The sequence below is a fragment of the Numida meleagris genome, chromosome 9 (assembly GCF_002078875.1).
Source record: "Numida meleagris isolate 19003 breed g44 Domestic line chromosome 9, NumMel1.0, whole genome shotgun sequence".
In the NCBI taxonomy this organism is placed as follows: Eukaryota; Metazoa; Chordata; class Aves; order Galliformes; family Numididae; genus Numida; species Numida meleagris.
Genome location: NC_034417.1, coordinates 7519466 through 7545542, shown reverse-complemented (window position 1 = coordinate 7545542; position 26077 = coordinate 7519466). Strand labels below are relative to the sequence as shown.

The 26077-nt window shown below is 38.7% G+C and overlaps 1 long non-coding RNA gene across 2 annotated transcripts in view; it reads right to left on the bottom strand.

The window, feature by feature from the left end:
- LOC110403661 overlaps positions 1 to 24786 on the bottom strand; it is a 126624-nt gene extending 101838 nt beyond the window's left edge. Inside the window, exons 1-4 of one of the 2 annotated variants that reach the window (XR_002441777.1) lie at positions 23980 to 24786; positions 4364 to 4416; positions 4168 to 4247; positions 1407 to 1625 (exon numbers count right to left, since the gene is read on the bottom strand). This is a non-coding gene — a long non-coding RNA (uncharacterized LOC110403661). Of the gene's footprint in view, positions 1 to 1406; positions 1626 to 4167; positions 4248 to 4363; positions 4417 to 13469; positions 15163 to 23979 lie in introns of those variants that run through there. The other variant, XR_002441776.1, reaches the window with a different exon arrangement.

The window sequence follows — 26077 nt, the reverse complement described above, 5'->3', positions numbered from 1 at the left end:
ATAGTAGTTGCTTGTGTACTGTTAGAAGAAAATTGAATATCTAGATTCCTAATGAATTTTACTGTCCCCAGAATTTGGGTCTTTAGACACGGCCACAATTTAAATCCTTCACACTGAATTTATATTGATTAGCATGCACCAAACTGAACAAAGCAGACTGTGCAGAATATTCAAAAAAAAAAAAAGATCTTCATTAAGCTTTAGAAACTGAAGAAATCCAACAACAGACAAATTAAGAGGCAGCATTAGAACATGTATATAGAATGAGATCTAAAACAGAATTACTAACGTATCAGTTTACAATTCATTATGCTGAATGCAAACAACTTTAGAACAAAGATGGTAATTTTCTTCATATTGGATTTTCTTTGTAGGTTTCTTCAAGTGACAGTAGAAATCTAAGTCTGAAGAAAATCATTTTGCTAATTTTAAGTTCCAAATATTTAAAGCAGCAAATCTTGGATCTGTGTCAAGTCAAAGTGGATAAATGCAAAGCTAGAGCCTCCAAATCTCACAGAATGTCAAATAGCTTTAGCTTTGACTGATTCTAACAATGCTACATCTACACTAATGTAAAAAAGGTGTAGTCTGAAAACAGTGGGTCATATTTGAATAGATTCATATTACAGTAAGTGGCAAAAAAGCCAATCTTTTGGACATCTAGATATTATTCTTAAAATTAAAACTGCTAGGAAAGTCCAGTAAAAGGACAGACACATGACAGTGTAAGTAAATGATCAAAAATAAATCACTGTCACATACACACGTTGTTTTTTGTTCCAATTAAAACTCAACTGAAATCAGCATTTTCTTCCACCCAAAAGAATACCAGCAGTCCTCAGCCTGTCTATTTTTGCAATAGCTCTGTCTAGAAGAAAATGGAAATGTATTTTTTTCTAATAAAGAATAATATATTCTTTCACCTCAAATTAATTCAGAATTGATTGATGAGAAAATTAAACCTTGGACAGAAAGTAATTGTGGGATTCTTTTTAGCCAATAGGAAAACCCTCTGCAAAAATGTGGTGTGCAGACAGTAGTTGCTATGGAAACTGTTTTGCAACCTTAAATGTGACAGCAAGTACCAGGTGTCTGCTGTAATGAGGCTTTAAGGTAATTACGAAATGTAAATAAAGTTTGCTGCCAAAGGGATTTAGCAGTAAGGATGTACTGAAATCAGGTATCGCCCCTGGGCCTGAAGGACAAACCCCTCTGGTTCTCTGTGCTGGGAAGGAGGCACAGCGTGATGGCGGCCCAGGCACGGCTCCCAGGCCCTGCCCATACCTCCCCGTGCCCGAGGGAGGGAGCTGTGCTGTGTGGTGGGAGTTACAGAGCATGAGTGGTGGTCAGCAAAGAAGGACACGTTCCTGGGAGAAACAAGATGCACAACAGCCTCTAGGCCTCACCTGCAGTCCCTCACCTTCCGCAGCAACCGTCAAGCTCCAGTCTCCCGGGAAGGCCTCCCTTGCTCTCTCTGTACTTTGAGGATCCCGCATACACTACTGGCTGGCAATCAGAGATGCTGTAGGACGGAGAGGCAGAGGACCTGCAGTCTGTTTAGGTGTAGTTCTTGCTGTACTTCTGCAGAACTGCATAGCTTAGAGCTGGACATGGCTGATACAAATCTTGAGGAGCCCATGGAGAGAACGGAAAAGCACCAAGATCCTTAGACAGAGCTGTGCGTTAAGGGATTACTGTAGAAAGGATTACCTTAAGGAAGGCACATCTCATACAGGACATGGGAATGCAGAAGTAAGGCTTAGTAAGGAGCATGGTGTTACCATGGCAGAGGAATTATGGAGGCAGCATTAGATTTATAAGGTATGGAGAGTTGCGTAAGCCAACTTACACAGAAATAAATTAGGGAAGAATTTTACAGTGTGGTAGGAAATTAAAGGAATGAGTAGATTTTGGATACATGAAGACTAATCAAGGAAGGTACACAGAGACCTTTGTTTGGCTGTGTCAAAGAAATTGGTCCATGTCCCTAAGCAAAATCTCCCAGCGAGAAAACACAGGGCCCTTCAGAAAGGGCATCTGGCTTCAAGGGCAGAGAAAGCACGATGCTCACGCAGCTAATTCACATCTACTTTTTGCCATAGCTATCTGCTGAGTCCCAGCTTTCCAGTCCCGTGGCAAGTCTGCAAGTAGCTAATTGTCTCATCAGGCATACAGGACAGTTAAGCTGAAGAAATAACAGATTTATACTGTTTTTATTTTTTAACACAAAGGGAAACACAGAAAGAGACTATCAAATTCATACACTGGAACAAACACAACAAATTTGGTCTATTACAACATGGCCATCTGGAAAACAATTCCTTTTTGTAACCATATGAAACTGAACTGCAGCAATTCCACACTGTTTTCAATATCAACACATTATCATGCTAGATTCTGCTTGGTTCATTTATAACATCAGAAATCTGAATGATTTATTATTGTATTTCTCTACAATGTTCATCACAACATGATTCATCTTAAAAACCTTTTTAATGCTAGAAATCTTACCACATACTACTTCTATGGTGTTAACTGAGGTCTTCATACAGGCCTGAATTCTTACAGATGCTGAGAAATGGGAACAGCTCGTTTCACCCTGTGCTCCACCAGGATTACAGATAAAAATTAACACTGCTTTTCCAATGTATTTTAGAAGATTTTTGATGTGTTTTTTTTGTTGTTGTTGTTTTGCATTTAAGTGATGCACTTCAATCTCCAAGGCTCCACCTCTTAAAGCGCACATCAGTGACAGGCTCTGTGGAAGTCAGCATTGCTGAGTCACAGTTGAAATCTGACAATGCTGAGAAGTCAAGTAAATTTTCTCTAAATGCGGGCTTTTTGGTAGATAAATCTTTAAAAACTTTCTTTTTTTTCTGGAATACTCTAGAAATATTCTCTGCTGAAGTTTAGCTGTGTTTCTATTAGATACCTCTGCATTCACTATCTATTCAAACCAGTGCATAGAAATTTTGGGCACTTACATTAAAAACCATCACAGAGCCATTTCTCACCCTCTAGAGGAAGAAGGTTTCCTGTAACACAGATTCCATCTCTGTCAAGGGCATCCTACTCCGGACAGTTCACTGAATGGGAAGCTCAGTCCCATAAGCATTTCCTCTCCATGCAGCACAAAATGATCATTTTAACTAGCCTGAACACTAAATCAATGCACAGCTTCTCAGATGACAGCAGTTGCAATCTCCTTGTTTTGCTCAGGTATTTCTAAACCAAATATCACAACATTAATGAGCTAACATTGGAAGAGAACCTTTATAAAAAAAACAAATTCACTTATAACTGATACAAGAAAACAAGTATTCTCCAATACAATGTTTCCTCAGCATTCCCACTTGCTATAGACAGTCTGTGGTTGCTGTTTGCGTAACTTTATTTCTTATTTCAATCACATGAACTCCAAGCCACACAAGTGATTGCATTTATTGAAACAGATGTGGCTTCTTCCAGGAGGCTACTGCATGTTTCTAAGAAAAGTCTATGTCTTGTATTCCAGAAAGGCATTTTGCAGCAAAGTATCAGAAGGCCGAGTAATGGTAACCTTGACAAAGAGCCAACACCGAAAAAAGTGGAAAGCACATTTATATGTCCTTTTACTGCTGGGGGGGAGTGGAAGGAGGATGTGCAATGGAGAGTATTCATTTATTTCAATTATTGTCTGCTTTTCCTAAATCAGTTTTGACAAGAATCTCATTTCATAATATCTGTTATTCTGTCAACTTTGTTGCTTTTGGTTCTCTCTCTCTCCACATTAATGTGTTCATCAATGTCTCTGTAAACCACATCTCCTGCTGCCACTGACAACAAACTCTGGGCTGAGTAGAACATCAACCCTCGTTCGTATTCTCACTAGAGAGCAACAAATGCTGCTTTTCCCTTGAAATACGGGAATGCCCCAAAAGGTGGGTGTTTTTTCCTCATGTTTTTCCTCAGGAGTTCACAGGCATGGAGAGCATTAGCTCATGTTTGACCAGGAGGCCTTAACTGCAAGCAATCCACATGATTTTAATGTTGCATAAACATTTATTACTGTAGCAATAAAAAAGCAGGAAGAGGTCTGAGATAATTTCTGTCAAGGCAGTTGTCTTTAAAGGGAAAAAAAGTATGTTTCCTAATAGCAACTATAAATTGTTAGAAAGTTTCACTTACCTCAAATACATGGTGATCCTTTCTTGATATCTTCCCCTATAGCAGAGTCATGGGTCTCAAAGCTACTGCTGATTTGATTGCTCCCGTATACAAAGCAATAAAACATAAGTAAGTTTTACTTACTGTAAGTGACAGAACTCTAACCTAAAGAGAATTACTCATGAATTAGGCTATTTTGCTAACTGAGAGAACTTACCTTTCTACTGTGATTCTGTCTGAAACATAGCAATGAGAAACTCTGATTTCACCCTGGAAAGAAAGAAAAAAAGAACAGGCTTAATAAGTTTGCTTCATAAAGAGAACAACAATCTGAGAATCCAAGAAGAATGTATATTCTTGCAATACCTGGAAGATACCATTTGAATGCAGCTATTACAGTTTTTTTAATCTTCTTTATCTTTCAATTTCTTACCTTGTAATGGTCCATCCTTAATAAAAAATACTAACAATAGTAACAGCAGTCATTCCAGAAATTGCTTTGTATTTAATGTGACAACATTTTGCAACAGAGAAAAACTATACGATTATTGTAGCTTTTCTGTGACTATCTCAAATGATTGTAACAGCTTCCATAGCAATTTATTTTGCCTATTTATATTTAGCCTGTACAAGGAAGAGATGTCCCTGACATTGGCTTTTACATCCATACAGACTGGACGTGGCATGATGTCCAACTAGTGTTATGGGCACTGATTTCTCCTTTTATCTGCATCAGTTATCATGTTCCAATGAACAAGTACAAATACCTTTAACGTATTTGACTGTTTTCCATTTGTTTTATCCTCATCTTGATAATGCAATATATCTCCAAAGTTTTAAAATACAAGAGGCAAAACATCGTAGCTGAAGCAGAATGAATTATGGACATACTTGCCTTTGTTTCAAGGCTTTTTAGAAAGCGTTTAATATCTGATTTTCATAGCCAGTATCATCCCATCTCAAAATACACACTTAATGGAGTTTAGTTATCCAATTAATTCACTTTATACATTAAAGATTAAACTGAGAGAAATGGGAGTTTTATTCAACAATAGAGAATGAGAAAGGATTTTTTATGCTATCCAAAGCATTATGAGCCTTACGACAGGTTCATAACGATCAAAATCATTCATATAGTATAATTAATTCAGCAAGCAGGATATCGCTTGTGCATTAGCTGAAATTTCCCTGAAGGGGAAAGCAGGAATCTGGATAATACAGAATAGCCATAATTACCTATAAGAAGGTCAACAGAGTGGCCAAGCCTGATAGCAAAAAAAAGATATTGGGAACACTAAAATAACAAAAGATCCCAGACAAAGTTGAAGTGCATAAGGAAAGGAAGATTAAAACTGGATTTACAGGAGAAAAATCACAGTTATTTTTTCTTCTCTCTCACTATTACTGAAATAGTAAGCATAATGCTACAACAGAAAGTACCAGAATCTCTGGAAAGCATCCGGTACTGTTTTACCTGACAGAATCACTTAGAAGGTCAGAGGCCATCAAGAGAAACAAGAAATTTGGAGATGCACAAAATATAACATGATGAGAAAAAATTTCATAAATCAGAAAGCACACAAAACAATGAACAGGATCTGCGTTGAACACAGCTGATGTAACATCAAAAATAATTTCCTTTATAAGTGAATAAACAACGATACCGTCTAGTTCTCCAAAAGAAACAACTTCATTATCTAGAAGATGTCTCAAAGTTCTTAGGCCGTATTTCAACATTTCCTTACTGTGAATTAGACAGTCGACATTTTCACAGCACTTAACAAATGGAAATGACAAATTTCTTGTTTGCAGTCATGTTTTCCTGCATCCTCATTAGCTCTTACAAGCCTGTGCAAGCTACTTTGGGAAAGATCGTATAGTTCAAAATCCGATGTTTCCCTTGGGATATTTCTGCCACTTACTTTTGAGACAATTCTCTAATTTAATTAATTTTGCCCGAGGACACTTAGGTTTGTGTATCTCAGCCCATATAAATTTAAAAAGTATAAATAGCAAAACACTGTGGCATTGTTTGTACCCTCCAGCTTCTCTCCCTTCATTGCCTTTCTGTAAGTCAAAGTTCTCTGCTAGTGCTGAAGGTTCCCACATAGACTGCAGTTTCCTCCCAAATATTACAGCATCAGCTAATGCCCTCAACTCTCAATGGTTCATCAGATGGAGGCTTGAATTAAATTTAATCTTAGTACAGCTTGTATTTCTTAAAATCATTTGCTGCATAGAATCTTTTTTTTTTTTTCCATTATTTCCAACACAGAAAGAAAAAACAGCATAAGGAAAAGCCTACCAAGTACAAAAAGCAAAATCTATTTGGAAATCAAAACTATTTTTTGTATTTTTTGTATACAATGTGAGTATAAAAACCTTAAATCCAGATATGAAACAGAAATGGAATCTGTTTCAGTAGTATGGAAGCCTCAACAAGGAACTTGGTACAAAGCAGTACCTTTCACAGGCTGCCTTGCCACACTTCAGAAAGCATTATGTCACACTATTTAGACATTGTGAGTTTTGTTACAGAAGAAAATGTTCCAAAAAGCACATGCATCAAGTATTTTTCTCATTTGCACAATATAATGGTTCTCACTATTGTCATTCATGATTCCCAAGAGAGAACTATTACAGCAGTCAGATTTCAAGATAACTGTAAAAATCCATGTCCATATCATATTTGCCAATTGGAGCGAAATAAGCAGAAATTAACCGAATTGGTTTTAGTAAATCAACAAATTAGTATTATCTCATGCAGCAGACAATTTTGGTTCACCAGTTACAGGCACAAGACTCCCAAAGTAGGAAGCTGGAAAGACCACCAAAGTCATTCAGAAAACTCCAGATAAACTGGATAAATAATTTCAAATATATGTTTGACTCATAGTTCGCTTGTTGTATCCAGACATAGAAGGTAATGCCAGTGGCATAAATAAAATAAAAAGCACCTTGTATCAGCTGCTAATCCAAACCCACTGAAGCCAATTAGTAAAACTAATCTGAATTTGCTTCCAGGCATTATCATTTCAGACTTGCTGGGGTATTTTAAAAATAAATCAGACAATATTGGACATCAATAAAATTACATTGGGGTGATTTGGGATATATTAGAAAAAAAAAAAAAAAAAACACGAGACCAAAAGATGACAGCTCACGTTTGTCCTTTCACTTAAGAAACATGAGGGCTGCTCCAAAAGTAATGCCTCCTATCTTACTATATTGGCCCACAATGTCAGAGGCAAATGTTGTTGAACCTCCTCACCAATATTCCATTATATCCTGTTGCCGAGTGACAGATGGCAGCAGAGGGGCAGTCTGACAGAAAGGAATCTGACAGGGAAGTATGGATAAAACAAAGGGGTGGAATTGAATTCCTTCGTGCGGAAAAAATGGCACCCACCGATGTTTATCGTTGTTTGCTGAACGTTTATGAAGACCAAGCAGTGGATGTGAGCACAGTGAGGCAGTGGATGCTGCATTTCAGCAGTGGAGATAGTGACAGTGGGGCACCTCCACTGGTGCAGATTTTTACAAGCATGGTATGCAGGCTCTTGTTCATTTCTGGTGAAAATGCAGAGCTAACAGTGGTGACTATGTTGTAAGAGTTTTTTGTAGCTGAAAATTTGCTCTATCAAATAGTGTTATCGTGCTCTTTGTATCCGCTGTAATTTTTGCAGAAATAAATAAATAGAAGGCATTACTTTCAGAGGCAACCTACATCCTCCAACCAATAAAACACAGTGAGAGCAAATTCAAGGAATATCACTTGAATTCACAGCTTTGCTAAGTTTATGAAATAGATATTAAGAACAAATCACTACAGAGACCAAAAATTCTCGGTTTTTTGAATTAACTGTCACATAACAAAAATAGTAATTATTTTTATAAGGTTGCGATTCTGACAAGCTGTGAAGCACACTTGAAAACATTAAATTAGCAAAATTATTCTTTTTATTCTGTCTGGCAAAGACTAATCACAAAGATGTAAACTAATCTCTTTCTCTCTGATAAATTAAAAGGAAAAGGAATCCTCCTGAGAAACTACCATGAAAAGGACACAAACATTCAAAACGCAGGCTCTGCTATAATTGCAGTTTTCCTGGACTGCTGGATGCTGGACAGAGAGAGGAAAATACAAAGTCTTTAGGAAACATAAACCTGTCCCTAGGAAATTTGAGACCAGAGAGGTGTTGAAAGCTTATTTTGCTTTTACATACAATAAGAATTTGTGTGCAATACAAAAGCTCCTTACATACCATATTACCAACGATCTGAACTGGTTGTGTTTATTGACTCTTCAAAACTCACACCCACAAAATTGATAACTAGAGAATGAAAGTTTGTCTCTTCACTGTTTGTTTCTTTAAGTCTCTGTCAGTAACGTGAGGGCAGGCAGCTGGTGCGTACATAAATGGAAATCTTTATTAACGGTCATTAAAAGATTAAATGTCTTCAGCTGTGATTTCTAAGTTTTAGGAAGATTTTCGAGTTCAGTTCTTATTACTATTCTTAAACTCGGAGATTCGTAAAAAGGAGAAAATTCAGTCATGAGATCTTTGACCCAAATTGCTAGCAGGTAATTAGGAGATCAGAAGCCCACAGTAAGAGGAGCAGTACTGCACATCTCAAAGAGTACCTGGCAATGAATGTTTAACAGAGTCCACAGCTCTAACAGAAAAGTTCAGTGTGAGGACTCTATTTCTGCTTCTACAACTGACCCTCGTCTGTACTATCATTGGGGTGTGTGGGTGGGAAGAGAAGAGCTTAAATATTACTTTGGTTGCAATGAATAGCAATGAGTTTAGTGCCTCCTGCAAACAGACAAGCTCATTAGTCAGAAAAGCTGAGCAAAACGACGCTATTTTAAAGCTCAGGGACAAAAAGGGCCAAAAAGATGGTGAATCACAATAACGAAGAAAGAGGAGATGACTGAAGCGTGCCTAGACAACCCTCATCAGTCCAGAACCTCTCATAGCTTACCCACCCGGACAAGTGAGTTGCTCTGCCAAGTGGCCCAGAGCTAGCTATGGGCAGTAGCGTTTCCCACACAGAGGCTGTTTTAGATCTCTGGCCATCTTAACCCAGGCTTTACTGACATTCATAGATCAACTTTGTTGACTTATGAGAATAACCAGAAGTTGGATTTTCTCTGATCATTAGCATATAACATTTCTCGATGCCTTCAGTGAAGATCCCTCACTTATAACAATTGTAACTTCCGTGCCTTTAATCGATAACATAAAACAGATTTCTTCACAGTGATTTTTCACTTCCCGGTTCTGTATTCTCATTAAGAGCACCCATCAAGGAGCTCAGTTTTCACTAGATCTGCTCTGCAAACAGGGTGTGCACCTACAACTTCTGCCTCCAACGTGTCCAAAGCATTTAATGTAGGAGCTCAAACTAAGATTATTCAAACTACGATAATGTTTTTGCTGAATACTTCCTATGTTTCCTGCAGTCCATTTCTTCACCTATAGAAATTATTTTCCCACCCAAACAATTCTACAAATACCCAGTTCATGTCATTCAGCAGTGACTATCTCCCTGACCTTTCTTACTGCATTAACTTCTCCTGATTTACTCCGCATTTTCATACACCTAGGAGGTACACATCAGCAGCTATAAATAGCCATTTCCAATTATTCTTCCTTTGACCTTTCTGTCTCGCATTCTCTCCAGTGTTCCCTCTCAGGGTAGACAAATGACAATTTTGCCAGTGGTATTTTGAATGTATTCTCTTCTCTTATTTGTACTCTTTATTTTTCCCAGGCAAAATAACTCAGGAAACAATTCCAATTAAATTAAACACCTTCTTTTTGTTAAGAATGAGTGCAGCATGTGCTTCTTCCAAATTATAGCTTATGTATGTATCTACTAAAGCAGCTGCATGCACTTCCTCCATCTTTGCTCTTATTTAACCCTGATACACTATCACATCTTTCTGATCTAGTTTTGTACAGCCAGGAAGAAATTCAAGATGCTCCTGTAACTCCTGTATGCTCCTTCGAAAGTTTCTATTCATTAACCACTATTAGTGCGTGCTGATTTATGTTAAATGTTCCTACTTTCTAGATAAATAAGTATTTTAGAGTTAACAGACAAATGCGTAGAACCTGAAGTGCATAGATAAATTAGCGAAAATCACTGTTCTTTCAGTTCTTGCAAAATGATCTTGAGTGAGGAAAAAGACCCAGAAGCTATAGCTTCCTATTAGGAGCATGCTACTTTAAAAAATTCAATGCATTTAAAACCTTAATATTAACCAGTGATTTCCATTGCAAGCACTGTCCGGATCTTCTGCCAACTCCAGCACTATAAAAAGTAATGATGCAATATTTTTGAACCAGAGCTTGAAAACAGGCGAGTAAAGCTATTTGCAAGTGTTTATACACAGTAGCTATACAGCTCAGCTCTTGCAAACTTAACCGTCAAAACACATCTCTACTATAAAACTATACTACATGCAGTTATATTTTTTAGTGGAAAGCTTATTCAACATTTGAAGCACGAAGGAGACATAATTTCCTTGCCATTTAACACGTCTGCAATAGCCTTTGGAAGGTGAGGTCAGAAACATGCACCGCAGGTTGTATTGGGTGCAGGGTGATGATGTAAAGATGAGGAATTTTACAGGTTTTCTTTGAAAAAGATTTACAAATTCACTAATGCTGCACACGCTCACACAAACATCTGTTAAACAGTCAAAACCATCCAATCAAACACAGCATCTATACAACAGAGGTAAAAATCTTCTGTTTGTGTAAACCAGAAGTTTTAATCTTATGGTCTGTGGATTCCCAGCAGGATTTATTAAAGGTCTGCAATGTGTAACTAAGGGCAGCAAACTCTGTATCAGCAGATTTAGACTTGCAACACAAGAAAGCAAATTCCACCTTAAAAACATCAGTTATCCTCCAGTGAAAAAAGTTCATAAGTCACTCGTATATCAAGCAAGACTCATTAACTGGATCACAGTTCTTCAAGGAAAATATTACATTTTTTCCACTGATATTAATGACAGTAGGCTGTAAGCAGGTGAGAGACCAGAATTTGTCTATAAAATTGTCCTGATTCTTCAGCAATATGTAGTGAACATTTCAAACCACATCAACCACGACCTAACCTCTATTACTGCTATTTAAGTATAATCTGAAGGACTGAATATACAATATAGTTATCACACTTGGGATATTTGTTGGGAAAAAAAATTACAGAAATTAAATAAGATCAATAATATTTTCTTTTAAAGCTCTGGGTAAAGCTGTAACTAACATTTTGGTTTTGAAAAAAGTTACTTCAATTGCTTGAGAACTTCCAGCTTCATTTTTCATCTCCAAGTTCCCAACCTAAGTAAAAATCTATACACTCTGAATTTCTTCAATGATTGCTTTTAGCATTCTTCCAGAGGCCAGTTTTTGCCCCTAGGAGCACAGTTTACTGGATGATCACATTTTTATTTTACAGTGCTATTAAACATCAAGTCTGTTGGTAGAGGATATATCAGGAAAGTCAGGGTTGGCTTCCCTTCTCAGTTGTTAACAGACATAGCAAGAGGTCAGTTTGCAGACCCAAGTTCACCCTAAAGAACACCACCAGAGTTTATGCTTTCTGCAAAACTGTTCTAAGGCCACTTTATAATGAAGGCAGCTCCTGTATTTTTTCAGTTTCGGAATACTTTTAAATTCTCATCTTTAGATACTGTACAATTTTTGGATGTCTCTGATTTAAAGTTCTATAATAGTGAACCAATCTGAATGGGAGAACTTTTTTTAAAAAAAAAAAAAAGAAAAAAGAAAAAACAGGTATTACATGAGTTTATTGAAGTGATTCATAGTAAAGGTTTCTTTTATTGGGGGTCTGAGCAAAAAGCCCAAAAAGACCTCAGGGAATACACACAAGAGATGACATTCTGCCCAAGAAGTAAAGTCTGAGGCCTTGACATTTTCTTGCAATTAAGATTTCATGAAGCTATTTGAGCTGGGGATACCAGACTTTACACGCTGGCCCAGCTCCAACTTTTGTAATTTCTCCCTGACAGCTTAAATTCCCCTTTGACTTTGAAATATGTTCTTGTTATGAAGAAAAAAAAATACTTTGTGAGAAATTCCTGCTATGTTTTCTTTCATTAGTATCTCTGCTTTTTTGTGGAGATTCAGACCTCTGTACCTTGTCTTCAAGATCAAAACTAAGCTTTCTTGCTCCATACCCCCTCTCTGCTGGAAAGGCCATAACATCAGTCGATGTACAACTTGCACTGGTTTCTTGTAAAGGATGGCATACAGAGTGCCAGTTGAAGCAAAAGCTGCTCTTGCTCACACCCAAAAGATTTCAATTAAAGCAGTAGGTTATATTTACTCCTAATAGCTCAGCCCACGGAAGCAAGAGTCCAAATTGTGGGTGATAAGAGTCATAAGGAAAACAAAGCCTCCTTTTTCGCAGAATAGGAAGTCATAAGAAGGAGGACTTGGGAAGACGTACTCCAAAACAGAGGGAGAGAGAATCACACTTAATTCAGTCCCTGAACACAATCCTTCCAGTAAGCTTGTAGGGAAGCAAAGTTTCTCAATAAATGTTAACACATGAACTCAAATTACAACAGTTTAGTAATGTAACCTAAACAGGCTGCTAATTGGCGATGAACTGTAAATACAGTTGTTCCTTTTAGCATTTTGAGATCTGCATATCCTCCATGCACTCTTCATATAGCACATCTGTGACCAAAAAAGACACCCCAAACCTCTTTCAGCTCCATCTTTCCACGCTCTAATTTGTGAACTATATCTCTTCACGCTGTGATTTCCAAAGTCTTCAGGAGCTCTTGAAAATACTGATACAGTACATTAATTTCTAAAATATTTGAGATAATATACATTGTAAAATGGTATTCATACAAAATATGAGTCATAACAAGAAGACAGACAGAAAGTACAGTTTACGTAGCACTGGAGCTGGAAACAAGAACATAGTTTAACAGGTAGCTCTGTGTTGCAGTCATGTTAGTATCGGAATGCTCTGGCAAAGCAATTTGACCAAAGGAAGAGAACTCCAGGAGAATTGCACTGCATACAGCAGAGGTCCGTGCAACCCTCCCAGCAGCCTAGGAAGCACACATGCACTCACAGAGGCAGTGTTTGGAACACACAGCTCAGGTGTCTCTCTGTATAAGTCACACACTATTTTTAAAGTGTTCTCATTGATTAAGTATTTTCTTGAATGTATACAGTTAAAAAGAAAAGTTCTTAAATAATTGTTTTTAATGTTCCTTCTTGAATACTGAATTTAGAGCTGCCTGGTGATAGAGACATACTCACTTGTTCCCCTTGAAGTGCCAGTCTGCTTCTGTTGCAGTTTGATACTTTGATTGGTGATCAAAGCTTCATACTTCCGTCTGCTTCATCCACTGTTTGCATCTCAGCTCTTCACTTTTTAATCTCACTTACTCCCCTGTACCAATAACTTCAAACAATGCCTCTCTGTGACATCCAGCACTGAAGCAATCTTGAGATTTCTTGCAAGTAGTATTTCTTGGAGCTTTGCTCCCTACCTGGGACAAACCTGTCGCATAGCCCCCACCTCTGCTGGACTCAGAATGCAACATCAAGCAAAGACCACAACACACAGAATTTTAACAGCCCAAATCCCTGTTCCTGGAATCTGGAGGCAAGAAGGGAAGGCTCTTACTGAGTGTATAGCTGCTAAGCCACAACTGCTGCAATAAGATTTTTATTCCTATTGCTGAAAGATGAAGGATTCTGGACATTTTTTTCTCAGAGAACACAACAGCTAAATCAAAATGCCAAGAAACCTGTCAGTATAGCTGACCTAAACCATCTTTGCAGAGCAAGTCTGTCTCTTCACATCTCCCTGTGTTGGCAGTGAGTGCAAAGTTTTCACATTTTTGTCACCAAGAGCTGCAACGTGGGAAAACACAAGGAACATTACTCAAGGTATCTCTACAGGCTGCCAAACTAAAAAGGGCAATACTGTTTGTCATTGGATCTCTAGTATTGCCCTCCTTTAATAAGAGATTTTTTGGGTGGTAACCAAAAAAGAACACCTGAGAGAATTAATTACCTGCTGGTACTTTTAGTTGTTCTGAGTGTGCTGCCCATGTGATTTCATGTTGTCTGCCAGCTCCACAAGCTGAACACGGTGCCGTCCATCCCACTCCCACACACTAACACAGGAGACTTTTTGCATATTTGAAGAGAGTTTCACTCAAGGACTTTGTTTCCAGAAGCTATTCTCTTCTGCAGCCTTGTACAGATAAGAAGTTTTTTCAGCTGAAATACCATTGTAAAGTACAGCCTTCCTCAGTCATCAGTTTGTTTGTCTCTGTACTCTGCAGCACAAACCAGAATAAGAGAGAATATTTCTGTGACACTCACCAGCAGGACTAAAACATTGATGGGTAACTAGAAAGAACATTGGTGTAGTCCTGTTAATCTGACTCACAAACACAGATACAACTGATCGATCACGCAGTGAATTAGAGGCATGCACAACTGGGCTTCTTAATTAACATTGGCACCTGCAGCAGACAGCTCCCACAGTACGTATTCCTCATTCCCTTCAGTGTAACCTTACAGCCCTTTGGCTTTCATAAAACAAAAGTCACCACACTATGATCTCTATGAGCAAAAAAGGGAGCTAACTTGCAGCATCAAGAGTTAAAATCAAATCTTCCAGACCACAGCATAAGCAGAGCTCACATCAGCCATGCAGCCAGCTCACCAGCGTGTCTCTTTGATTACAGCTGTTTTATTTCAGAAAATAGCCAATAAAAGTCTACCTCTCCTGGCAAAATAAAAATCAATACTCAAACATGAAACTGAAATAAATGTACCTGTTTCATCATTACTCAGAAGCAGAAAAAACGAATCAAAGGTTTGTTAAATTAAAATTTAATCTGATTTCATTTTCTTATTTGAAATAACATGGCTGTTAGCTATGTTCAGCATCATTCAATACATTAATTATTGATTTAATAAACTCAGAATAACGGTCTCCAAATGGGTCAGTAATTTAGCAATTCAATTTGAGCAAAAATTAAGCAAAACAATAAAATGCCATAGTTTAGAACAAAAGATGCTCGTGCACCGCTCGTGCTTGCAGGGCTGCGCCAGACACCGCGTTCTGAGAGGCATCATTCTAGCACAACGCGGGCTGCTCACCTGCCAGGGAGCAATCCACCAGGAGGAAGCTTTGGGGAACAATCAGTCATGATAAATATACACAGCCACTAATTACACGTTTTTTCTGTTGCGGACTCCTAGACCTATGGATCGTGGCTGTTGCCTTTGAGCAGACTGCAGTATGCCACAGCACGTACCGATGTTGCAAGTCAAAGCAACTGTCTCCAAAAAATAGGGCCGTTTCTATTACTTTCCTTTTCTTTCTGAATATTTATAAGCATGCCACTAGCGCACTGTAGTGTGAATGAATGATCTGTACTCCATATTGATCTTAGGGAACTCAGCAAAGGCTTCCTTTAATCTATAATTAAAAATTAAAACCTTTAGGGGAGCTATTCATCTGACAGCCATTTCTCTTCCTGCTGCCCTCTGCTAATAATTAATTTCTAGCACTTTCCATTTTTATAAGAACTTGCTTTATTATAATTTTCTTCAAATTTGTTGCCACAAAACGCCAGAGGTTCACGTGCCAACTTCCATTTTAGGAAATCCTGGGCAGTAATACTGACAGTGTATTTCAAGTGTTTATTACCAAGACGTATTCTCTAAAAATTTATACTGTTCATCCATATATCTGTAAACTGTATCTGTTACAAGTAATCTATCCAAGCTACAGTTTACAAAAAGAAGAATATAGATTTTGCTGTCCTCAGTTCCCTTGTGCTAGTTTAAAACTGCCTGTCTTTAACCAGTAACCTCAATCCACCGATCGTTAATAAGGATTGGCAGCACAAAGAAACACCCAGTTATTGCTCTGTAGTCAGAGAGATGGGCTAATGGAGTCTGCTTTATGCAGGAGTTTTCCTTCTGTGCTGCCTCAGGTGGCACTGCTGCTGACCTTCATATTAACCACAACACTTCCACACAAAGAGCTCACAGCCATCTCTAGGGCTGAGCACGGTGTCCCCATTTCACAGCTGGGTCAGGCACTCCCATAAAGGGCCAAAAACCAGTTTGAAAGGAATCAATGTTTCTCTAGATTCACACCAAACCTTTTACATTAGACTCCGAAACACCATCAGCAAAATGCCTCAGTAATGTCAAACAAGCAAGGTACAGAACTTCCTCGCTGCCTAAAAATTATTTGACTTTCATCTCTGCCTGTCAAATCATTTGTTTACAATAAAGAAATAAAGAAACCTGGCACTTGATACTTTCCTCACTAGAATGGGATCTCAGCAGGAAAACGAGGTCAGCGCAGCTCTGCAGCAGAGAGGCCCTGTGATGAGGCAGCGGCATGCAGTGCCTGACACTGCAGGTCTTGCTGGAAGGAAACACTACAAAGCAGCTGCCAGCATTCCCCAAACCTTCACTGATACTAACAGTAAGACTTAGAAAATTAGTAGTAAAGACAGGATCTGAATAACCTCCTACTGTGTTACACAGCTTCTCCAAAACCTTCTCAATCACTGGTCTGCAATATACTACAGGAGACAAAAATGGCTTCAGTCAAACAGCCAAGGAAACACAAAGGATCAGAGCTAAAGCAAGAAATCATTATGTGCCACTGCACTTCAGGGAGCGTTTAGAATTTCAGCTCACACTACTTTTTTTTGGCAGTACAGATAAAGAAACATTAAAGAGTTTAGATTTTAGCCAGATTTGGAGTGTCAAACCCTGAAGCTAAAATGTTCAATCTCATCAATATTCTTTGCACTTTCATAACATTTATTCAAACACAAAGCAAAGCTAAAGGCTCTAATAGGAACTCAAATATGAGCAAGTAGTTTTTAGAAAGAGTCGTTGGCTTGCCTTTTCATACCACACTAAGAGGTTAATTATATGTCCATGAGTAACACAATTAAAACAATAATCAAAATCATTCTGATATGAAGCAGATTATCCCTCTGGTCTTAACCAGAACAAAACAAACAAAAAAAAAAAAAAAAAAGAGAGGTAAAATTGAAGTACTTGGTGAACCTCAATGCCAGCATTTACCCAGTATTTATAGTGCTTCTCAGTTGCGGTTTAAAACTACACAGCTGTGGAGATAACTATTTTGGAGGACATTTGAATTTCTCATGAAATGGAATAAGAACATGAAAATAAAACCAAGCAATCCTAGAACAAACCCAAATCCTATGATGCTGACAATGCCCTGAGGAACACTGCCATAGCTTGAACAGAATCATGTCTATTCTGCAAAGATAGTGCCTCTTAGATTCACTTCATGCCCACGCATATTTATCAATGTGATCCACAAACCCAAGAAGGAAATGAAGGATCCACAGAGCGGGAAGCAAACATGTAAACTGGGCTTGATTATCCTACCTAGAATAAGAGAAATACGGGAGAACATTCCTGTAATCCAGCAGCTTTTGTGTTCATTGACAATGCCAACCATTAGATAAACTTAGCCTCCAAGAAAGGAAATTGTATATTGAAATATAAATGGTGCACTGTGCTATGTTTTACTTTTCTGGACTGAAGTAGTAGTGCTGTCTTGATCCTCGCTCTAGCACATATCAGTACAGCCATCGAACACAGAGCCCCAGCTATCCAGTGCACTATCTTGTACATGCTGACAAAATCAGAGTGGTGTCAGTGCCATTTTGGCTGTTGGGGGCTTCTACTGGAGGCTGCTTTTCTTCTTTACCATTCCTTTTTCAAGAGCAAATTTCTTAATTTCTATACATATTGGGATATATATTCTTCTCCACTGATTGCCACGTGTTACAAGACATGAGCTAGACTGTATCTCAAGGTGGAACTGCTTCACTACTTCAAAGCCAAAAGGCAGCAAAGGTTTCCAGGATGCAAAGCTAGGTTTCATTAAAATGAAACATACGGAAAGCAAGACCAAGGCAACCTTTTAAAGCAAGAAACATAGACCTGCTGGGATGGACAGGTTAAAATTAAATGATCGGAGAATAAACATTTTTCCCTTCCTACTCTGTCTTTGCACAGTGTTCCTTTCCCCTGCTCAGCACTTCTCAGCTCTTCCTGCTTTGCAGAAAACTCCTCAGGCCCATAAGCAGCCCCAGTAGAAGTGTCCTCTCCCTCAGCCACAGCACTGCCTTTGGGCCACTCTCCTGCTGCAGGTTTCCAATGGGCCATCACTGTCTCCAGAGCTGCCTGCCTGGCTGCAGCTCACGGCCCTCCTCTCCTTACAGCTCAGGGCCATGCAGCAGCTGATGGGCAGAATTCCCACCACCACTCAGCTGCTGCCCGGGCAGAACAAATGCCACAGCTAGACTACAGTTCTTTCAACTCCTGCAGCACAAAAAGTTTACTTCTGATTCTCCAGTGTTTTGTGAACCAACATATTCCCAAGTCACCCACTGAAGAAACGCTCTCTCCCCACTAAGAAATTAGTAGAAATGTTGCGCTGCCTACATCTCTCTCAGCTGCAGGCCAGGGAAGAGGCCAGAACTGCACAGCCACATGAAAACATACCACGATGAAAAAGTAGGACTGCAACATGCATTCCTGTATAGGCCACATAGAAATTAATACAAGCTTCATAGGGGACATTATTGCTTGGAAAATCATACAGCCCCTAATCCCACCTACAGTAAGCAGCATTCTATTCTGACCAGGTTACATTTATTTATGACAAATGCAAACACTGTCATATCACTGCATCTTGCACTGCTTCATTCTGCTGCACAGAGCAGAGCAGCTCCTAGGAAGGAATGACAACAAAGTTGCAGAGGAGAGAGTGCGTGTTTTGGTACTGTGCATGGGAGGAGAGTAAATCTCTGTGTTCTTATTTTTCTTCAAGAGAACTCCTAATTTGTTTCTTCAGTGTCTCTCTGCATGATTCAAAGATCCTTGATACCAAAGGGACATGAAGTTTACGGTGTTATTTTCTGTTGCTTGTTTTCTATTAGCTATTGGTGTGGAAATATTGGACATCGGATATCTTTGATCCTTCAGAAGAAAATCAATATGTCTGGAGAAAAAAATAACAAGAACAGACTTGTCTACTGACCTGGCTGTCCATTTGACTTTTCCTATAACTTTTTTTTGAATGCTGAAAATTCTTCATTCTGCTGCAATCTTTTTTTTTTTTTTTTTTAAATCAAGTATTGCCCAAGATTTTCTATTTTACTGCTTAAGCTGGAAGATTTCATTTTCTATTCGTTCAGGCTCTGAAGAAGTTGCACCATCCATGAAAGTAAACATTGCAGATTTTCTCTCCAGTGATTAAGACACGACTAACCTATCAACTAGATGGGAGCAGAAAATCTTTTCTTAGAGGTAAGGCTTAAAAAATTATAAACTTCAGAGTTTCATCTCATGTCAAAACTCAGCCATTCCTCCTTGTGTCCTCCAAAATGCAACCTGACCCAAGTACCTGCCAAGCATAAGGGGCACACATGGGCAGTAAACCCAAAATTTCTGTTACAGACTGCATCTGCTCTCTGGACCCATGTGGATGAGCAACCCGCCTTGGCATCACCATGGTTTGTATGGCCCCATTGAGGCTGGAGCACAGATTGTTGAGAAACGAGCAGAGGAGATTCTCCTTGCATGATTGCATTCTTCTGCTTTGTCCAAGCAAAGTTTTCAAATCTTACATTTCTACCTGTTGATTTGCTACTGTCCGTTAGCAGTCAGTACCAAATAAGTTAGAAAGCATTGAAAATTAATTTCAACTGGTTAATAACCCAAATTTCAATTAGCAAACTGGGAATTAATCTAAGATTAAGTAAACCATGACCAAAAAAGACAGAAAGACAGAAAGACAGAAAGACAGAAAGACAGAAAGACAGAAAGACAGAAAGACAGAAAGACAGAAAGACAGAAAGACAGAAAGACANAAAGACAGAAAGACAGAAAGACAGAAAGACAGAAAGACAGAAAGACAGAAAGACAGAAAGACAGAAAGACAGAAAGACAGAAAGACAGAAAGACAAAGACAGAAAGACAAAGACAGAAAGACAGAAAGACAGAAAGACAGAAAGACAGAAAGACAGAAAGACAAAGGAAAGGAAAGGGTTTACGTGAATATGTAAACCCCTCCTTTAATGAAGGAGTGAAAGACAATCAGCAAGAACAAAAATAGAGAGATTAGTCATATTCAGTCATCATGTTTACATTGTTTTTTCCCCTGGATTCAAAGTGAAGTTAATTTTAAATTCTGTCCATCTGACTACATTAAAGGCTACAATCAAAACAATCGATTTCTGTCAAACACATTCCCCTTTGGTAGGCCCTCTGAAGAGCACAGGGGAAGGAATTATAACCAATGTCAACAATACTGGAAATAGTTTTAGTACTTCAGAGGTGACAAGGACGTAATTGAAATTCTGTGCTTAAACGGCAACACAAAGGAAGCAAGAGAATTGTTACAAGACCTCCTTTAAATAAATAAATAGCTAGATTTATTGGCCCCACCTCGAGTACTGTGTCCAGTTTTGGGCCCCTCACTGTAAAAAAGACATTGAGGCCCTGGAGCGTGTTCAGAGGAGGGCGACGAAGCTGGTGAGGGGTCTGGAGCACAGGCCTTATGAGGAGCAGCTGAGGGAGCTGGGATTGTTCAGTCTGGAGAAGAGGAGGCTCAGGGGAGACCTCATCTCTCTGTATAACTACCTGAAGGGAGGTTGTAGTGAGCTGGGGGTCAGCCTCTTCTCTCTTATAACTAGTGACAGGACGAGAGGGAATGGCTTCAAGTTGCGCCAGGGGAGATTTAGGCTGGACATTAGGAAATACTACTTTTCTGAAAGAGAGGTCAGACGCTGGAACAGGCTGCCCAGGGAGGTGGTTGAGTCACTGTCCCTGGAGGTGTTCAAGAAACGTTTAGATATAGCGTTGAGAGACCTGGTTTAGTGGGGTTATGTTGGTGGTAGGTGGATGGTTGGACTAGGTGATCTTTCTTGTAGGTCTTTTCCAACCTAGCTAATTCTATGATTCTATGATGGGTAAATAAAAACAACTTCTACTGAAAAAAAAAAAAAAAGGAATACATGCAGCTATAGGGCAAGAGGTGCTTCATTAACGGTGGCAACAATGGTATAACAAGTAACAGTAGATACCACTCACCCTGAGTACTTGCCAAAAAGAAGCAAGATGAGCATTTTGAGGGACCTGTCAATGACACACTCTAAAATTTAATCTCACAGAATAATGTTATATTGAGAAGTCTTTTAAATTTTTTTTAATTTAATTTTTCCACTTAATTCAGTCATTTTCAGATTTAAATGTTCTAGTCTAAGGGCTGGCTGAGAATACTTCTGGATTTCATAGTTATTTTTTGACTCCACTAGTCTCCTGGAGTGGACTCCCAGGGTCTTAGTGAAGGCACCAGGAGTGTTGGAGACTCCACCTTGCCCCCACCAAAGCAGCGTGCCCGGGCTCTGCAGCCCCTGCTCCAGACCTGGCTTCCTACTCAAGTAACTTGCAAAGGGAGGTGATGAATCCAGCCTGGCAGACAGGGTGCTCTTTGTTCAAAGGTGGCACTGTTACTCAACTGACGTAGATAGAAATTTTCCATCAGAAAAATACCAAAACAGCAAAATCCTGCAAGGACAAACCAGTTTGTGGAAACTTCCTGACAAGTTTTCTGGCTTTCTACCCACCCTCCTGCTTCCTCGCTGCCCCAGATCTTCAGTAAATTTCCTGCCAAAGAAGTGGCAGCATGGGAGGGCCACCTGAGCTGAGGTTCCCAGGGGATCATCTGGAGGCTGCAAGGAAGGCACGTGCCAGAGGTCACCACCCTTTTCATTGTTATTATTTTTACAGAAACATGCCTTCAGAAGAGCTAAGAACAAGCTGAATATTCAGGGGTCTCCAGTAATGCTTACATTTCCCATCACTTTGCATAACATTAAAGCCCAGAGCACCAATGTAAGCAGTCAAGGGAATGACTCCTATCAAGAATATCATTCATTTCCTCACTAGACATGTTTGCAATTAGAAGGCTTTCACACAGTTTAATTAGCTAATGTCAGGACTTTATTAACCTCTGTCAAAAACAACTAGAGAAAATTGAAAGTGCTGATGTTTTGCGTAGTGCTTTGTAAGTATTTTCTTTCATGGAAAAGAGAGTTTTTTCCAGTAAGATGACAGGGAAAAGCACAGCTAAGTGAAGGGGAGATGAGAGGAGAGGAAAGGAGAGAAATTTAATTTAGAGGGATAAATCAGTGCTTTTTCTCCATATATGAAGCATCTTCATAATTGTCACAAGTCAAAGTCACAGTTTACTGTACATACAAAGCATGTATTAACTTCAGTCCACATTAAGTAAGATGTTGCCAAGCTATAGAAAATTAAGAATCTTCCTGTGCTTCCTATAATAGCAGGGAAACAAGAGGCAATGCAATTCAGAGAGGCTGTGGTAGCTTACAAAACTAGTAACCATTTGGGAGGTTTGATTTGGTAAAATAAGAGTATTTTAAATGTATAACAAAATATTTCCAAATTAATTTTTAGTAGATGTGGTGTTGGCTTGACAGTGAACATCCATTTCACTGGGTTTTGTTGTTGCTCAGTTCATCACAGACATAGACTCTTGTTCTCTTCAGTTTCAAGTATATGCCTTTCTGCACTGATGACCAACACTGACAGCTGATATTCTGGCTTTCTGTGCATCTTGCACATCAAAATGGAAAAATATTTGAGAACATCCCTGCAAACTGTAGGCGAAAACAATATTTAGTTCCTATTAAACTTCAGCTGGAAAAATCTTTGGGAAGCTCTGATTTTTTGTTATAGGAAAACTCATTCAGGAAGCAAATCCTATAGATCTCATTCATTTCCTTGCTCAAAGCACTGCTAAAATTAATGCAGGTGCTTTTCTCTGAGATGCTGGCTTGTATTATTAAATCACATTGGCGTATGCAAAGGTAAAATATCAACTAATTCCAGAAATGGGAAAAAAATAAAAAGATACATGAAGACCAACTCGTCCTACATGAACATCCATACTTTCATGTAAATAAAATGATTCCAGTTGGTGTAATTTGCCCTTTGAATATTGTTTGTTCCTCTCCCCCACAGCTAGAAGCAGTCTCTTTCCCAGGAAGGATTCTTCCATGGAAGGAGGGTCTTGCATTGGCATTCCTCCCAGACAACACTCTCCCCCTCTTATATTCACTATTTTTACTCCATTTGGAAGGTAGGAAGTTCTAAAGCATGTTTTTAAAATCAACCTAATTAGGTAACTGCAATAATTTATCCATTTACTCTCTCATTTATTTCCAAAGCTGTTAGTGTTTTCAGCACTTCAGTGACTGCACAAAATGTTTAAAGAGAACCTAGGGATATTCTGGTGCAACTATTTATTTGCCTGGCTACAGGCTTTCTGTGACTTTGGGATATTGATTTATGTTGAAAGGGCTATTTTCATTGTAAGAACTGCAAACCCTCTGAGAGCAGCCAGGTTGTTTGTTCTGTGAAGGAGAAGCTGACAATCTCACTGAGATCAGCACCAAGATTTCTGTAAGGGTATAAGCAGAGCCCAGATGATTTAATCAAGAACAGTGCTATCCTAATAGTGCAGGACAAACATTAATTTTAATGATTTATAGAGCACCCATGCTGTCATCTTACCTCTAGCGAAAGATCCATAAATTACCAAATAGCAGCTGCTTGAAAATAACTCCTAGCTTAATTGCAGATGCATTTCTAACTTTCTCTGAATCTAGCCACTTGAAACTTTATGGTGTATATTTGCACTTACCTTATTTTTCATCTGATGAAGGGAAATAAGTTCACAAAGCCCAGCATTTTCCCAGTGCTTCTGTGAGCTGAGTCTCATCATCTGAGAAATAAGTGCTACAAATTCACCCAAAACAACACAAACAGCAACAGAAAGCACTGAGGTCTAACTCAGATCACTTGATCAAACACTAGTTTGTTTGCAAACACTACTGCTTCCACATAAAAGAAGGCTTTTCTCCTATTTCATTTTTACTACAGGTGAGAGAAGCCTAATTAAATGTCATTTAAATTCTTCTTTGTAATAGCTATTAAGTCATTAAAAATAAGGGAAATAAAAATAAAACTTATATCAGAATCTGAATTCAAGCTCTTCATCTTCATGCCATCCAGATTCTGGAGATTTATTTTTCATCTTCTTTCAGGTAAATAAAAAAAATCAGTTTACAGTAAAGAGAATCTAAATCTAAAATATTTGGTCTAAATATTCAATTCAATCCTTAGCAGAAATTGAGGAAACCTCCAGAAATGTTCTAAAATTGTTGAAACTTCATTCTGACATATTCCTTTACAGTTTCATTATTTCAGAAGTGTAACAAAAGAAGCGGAACATGAAGGAAGAACTAATATATATTGTACAGGCAAAACTAAAAGTATGCAACGTATATGCTCATCTGCTGAGATAAGATCTATGTACGTAAGAACGGTTCAAAACTCTTTAGAGATGTTGAAACTGGAAAAAAGTTCTGTGAGAAGTAGAGCTATGCTGTCCTCTCTAGTCTCTGTGTCCTCTTAAAAAAAAAAAAAACCTCACCGCCAGGGAACAGCCTACAAAGTTTTTAACTCCTTGCTTCGGAGGCCGTCCATGCAGAACCACTTCAAATTTCTGTCCGCTTTGGAGCCCCATCACACCAAGATTTAAATCAGGAAATTGTCATATATTCTATACTATACTGAAGGAATGCATTCAGGGCAGGAATTAGTTTCATCATCTGTAAGTAAAACTTCAAAAGGAAAAAGAATTTCACAGAAATGTCTGTTTTTTACTATTATTTGTTCCTTACAAAGTCCTTTCTTAGCAAGCTCCCCCACAATATAGCACTTTCAGAGTAGGAGTTACAAATTGGTGAGAACAGTTTGCAGCCAGAAAAGCACTGGATGTCAGTCAGAGCAATAAGGTTCACAAAGAGGAATTGGCCTTGCTGCTGGAAGGTGATATTGGTGATAGCCAGAAAGCATGGAAAATTGCTGAAGGAGAACTCAGTGCTGCAGTAGGTCACAGTAAAGTGTTGGATTTGTTTAGGCTGGCCTGGCCCAGAGCCACCCCACTAATTGTTACTTGCTGTGAGAACCCACCCTTCCTCCTATTTCTGCTGCCTGGGAGCAGAACTGCAGGGCTGTGTGAATTGCAGCCGCAGCAGCTGCACTGAGCATTCAGGAAAGAGACAGTAAAGTATTGACCAGGGATCTGTCACAAACACAGACTTTTCCCCAAGTGAGTTCTTGTATCAGCTTACAGTTGTCAGAGCTGAATCTTTATGTTTAGACAGAAATAATGTCAGACAATTAATATTAAGAAGTTATGGCTTCCTGGAACCTTTCATTCAAAATCACTCCCCAGCCAAAGCTGAATTTGGTTGTGTTAAATCACAAATCATGCCACAGCACGCAGCGTGAATGCAGCCTGTGTTATTTATAACTGTCACTAGCTCCGCTTTAGCCCTACCAGAGACAGCCGTAAGCTTGACAAACACTATATACTATTGTTTCAGAACTTGAAGTGTTTGGGGTGGGATAAAAGATCTCCTTTTGTTATCATTCAATTAATCCAAAAACAAAACATATATCTTCTCTGGCTCTATTTAATTTTATCTTCTCTTTCATCAGAAAAATTATTGTATTTGTTTGGGTTACTGAGTCCCACAAGATTCCTTGGAGTCATATTATTTGTAACTAAAGTAATTTAGCAAAATTGCAAACTAATGGGTGCAATTTGTATTGTGACTGAGCATTAGGAACTCTCTGGTGTGTGAACTAAGTGAAGAGTATTTGTGAGACAATACCATTCTGGAGCAGAAGAAACCGGAGCTCACAACAGTTACAGAACAAAGGACGCCTTA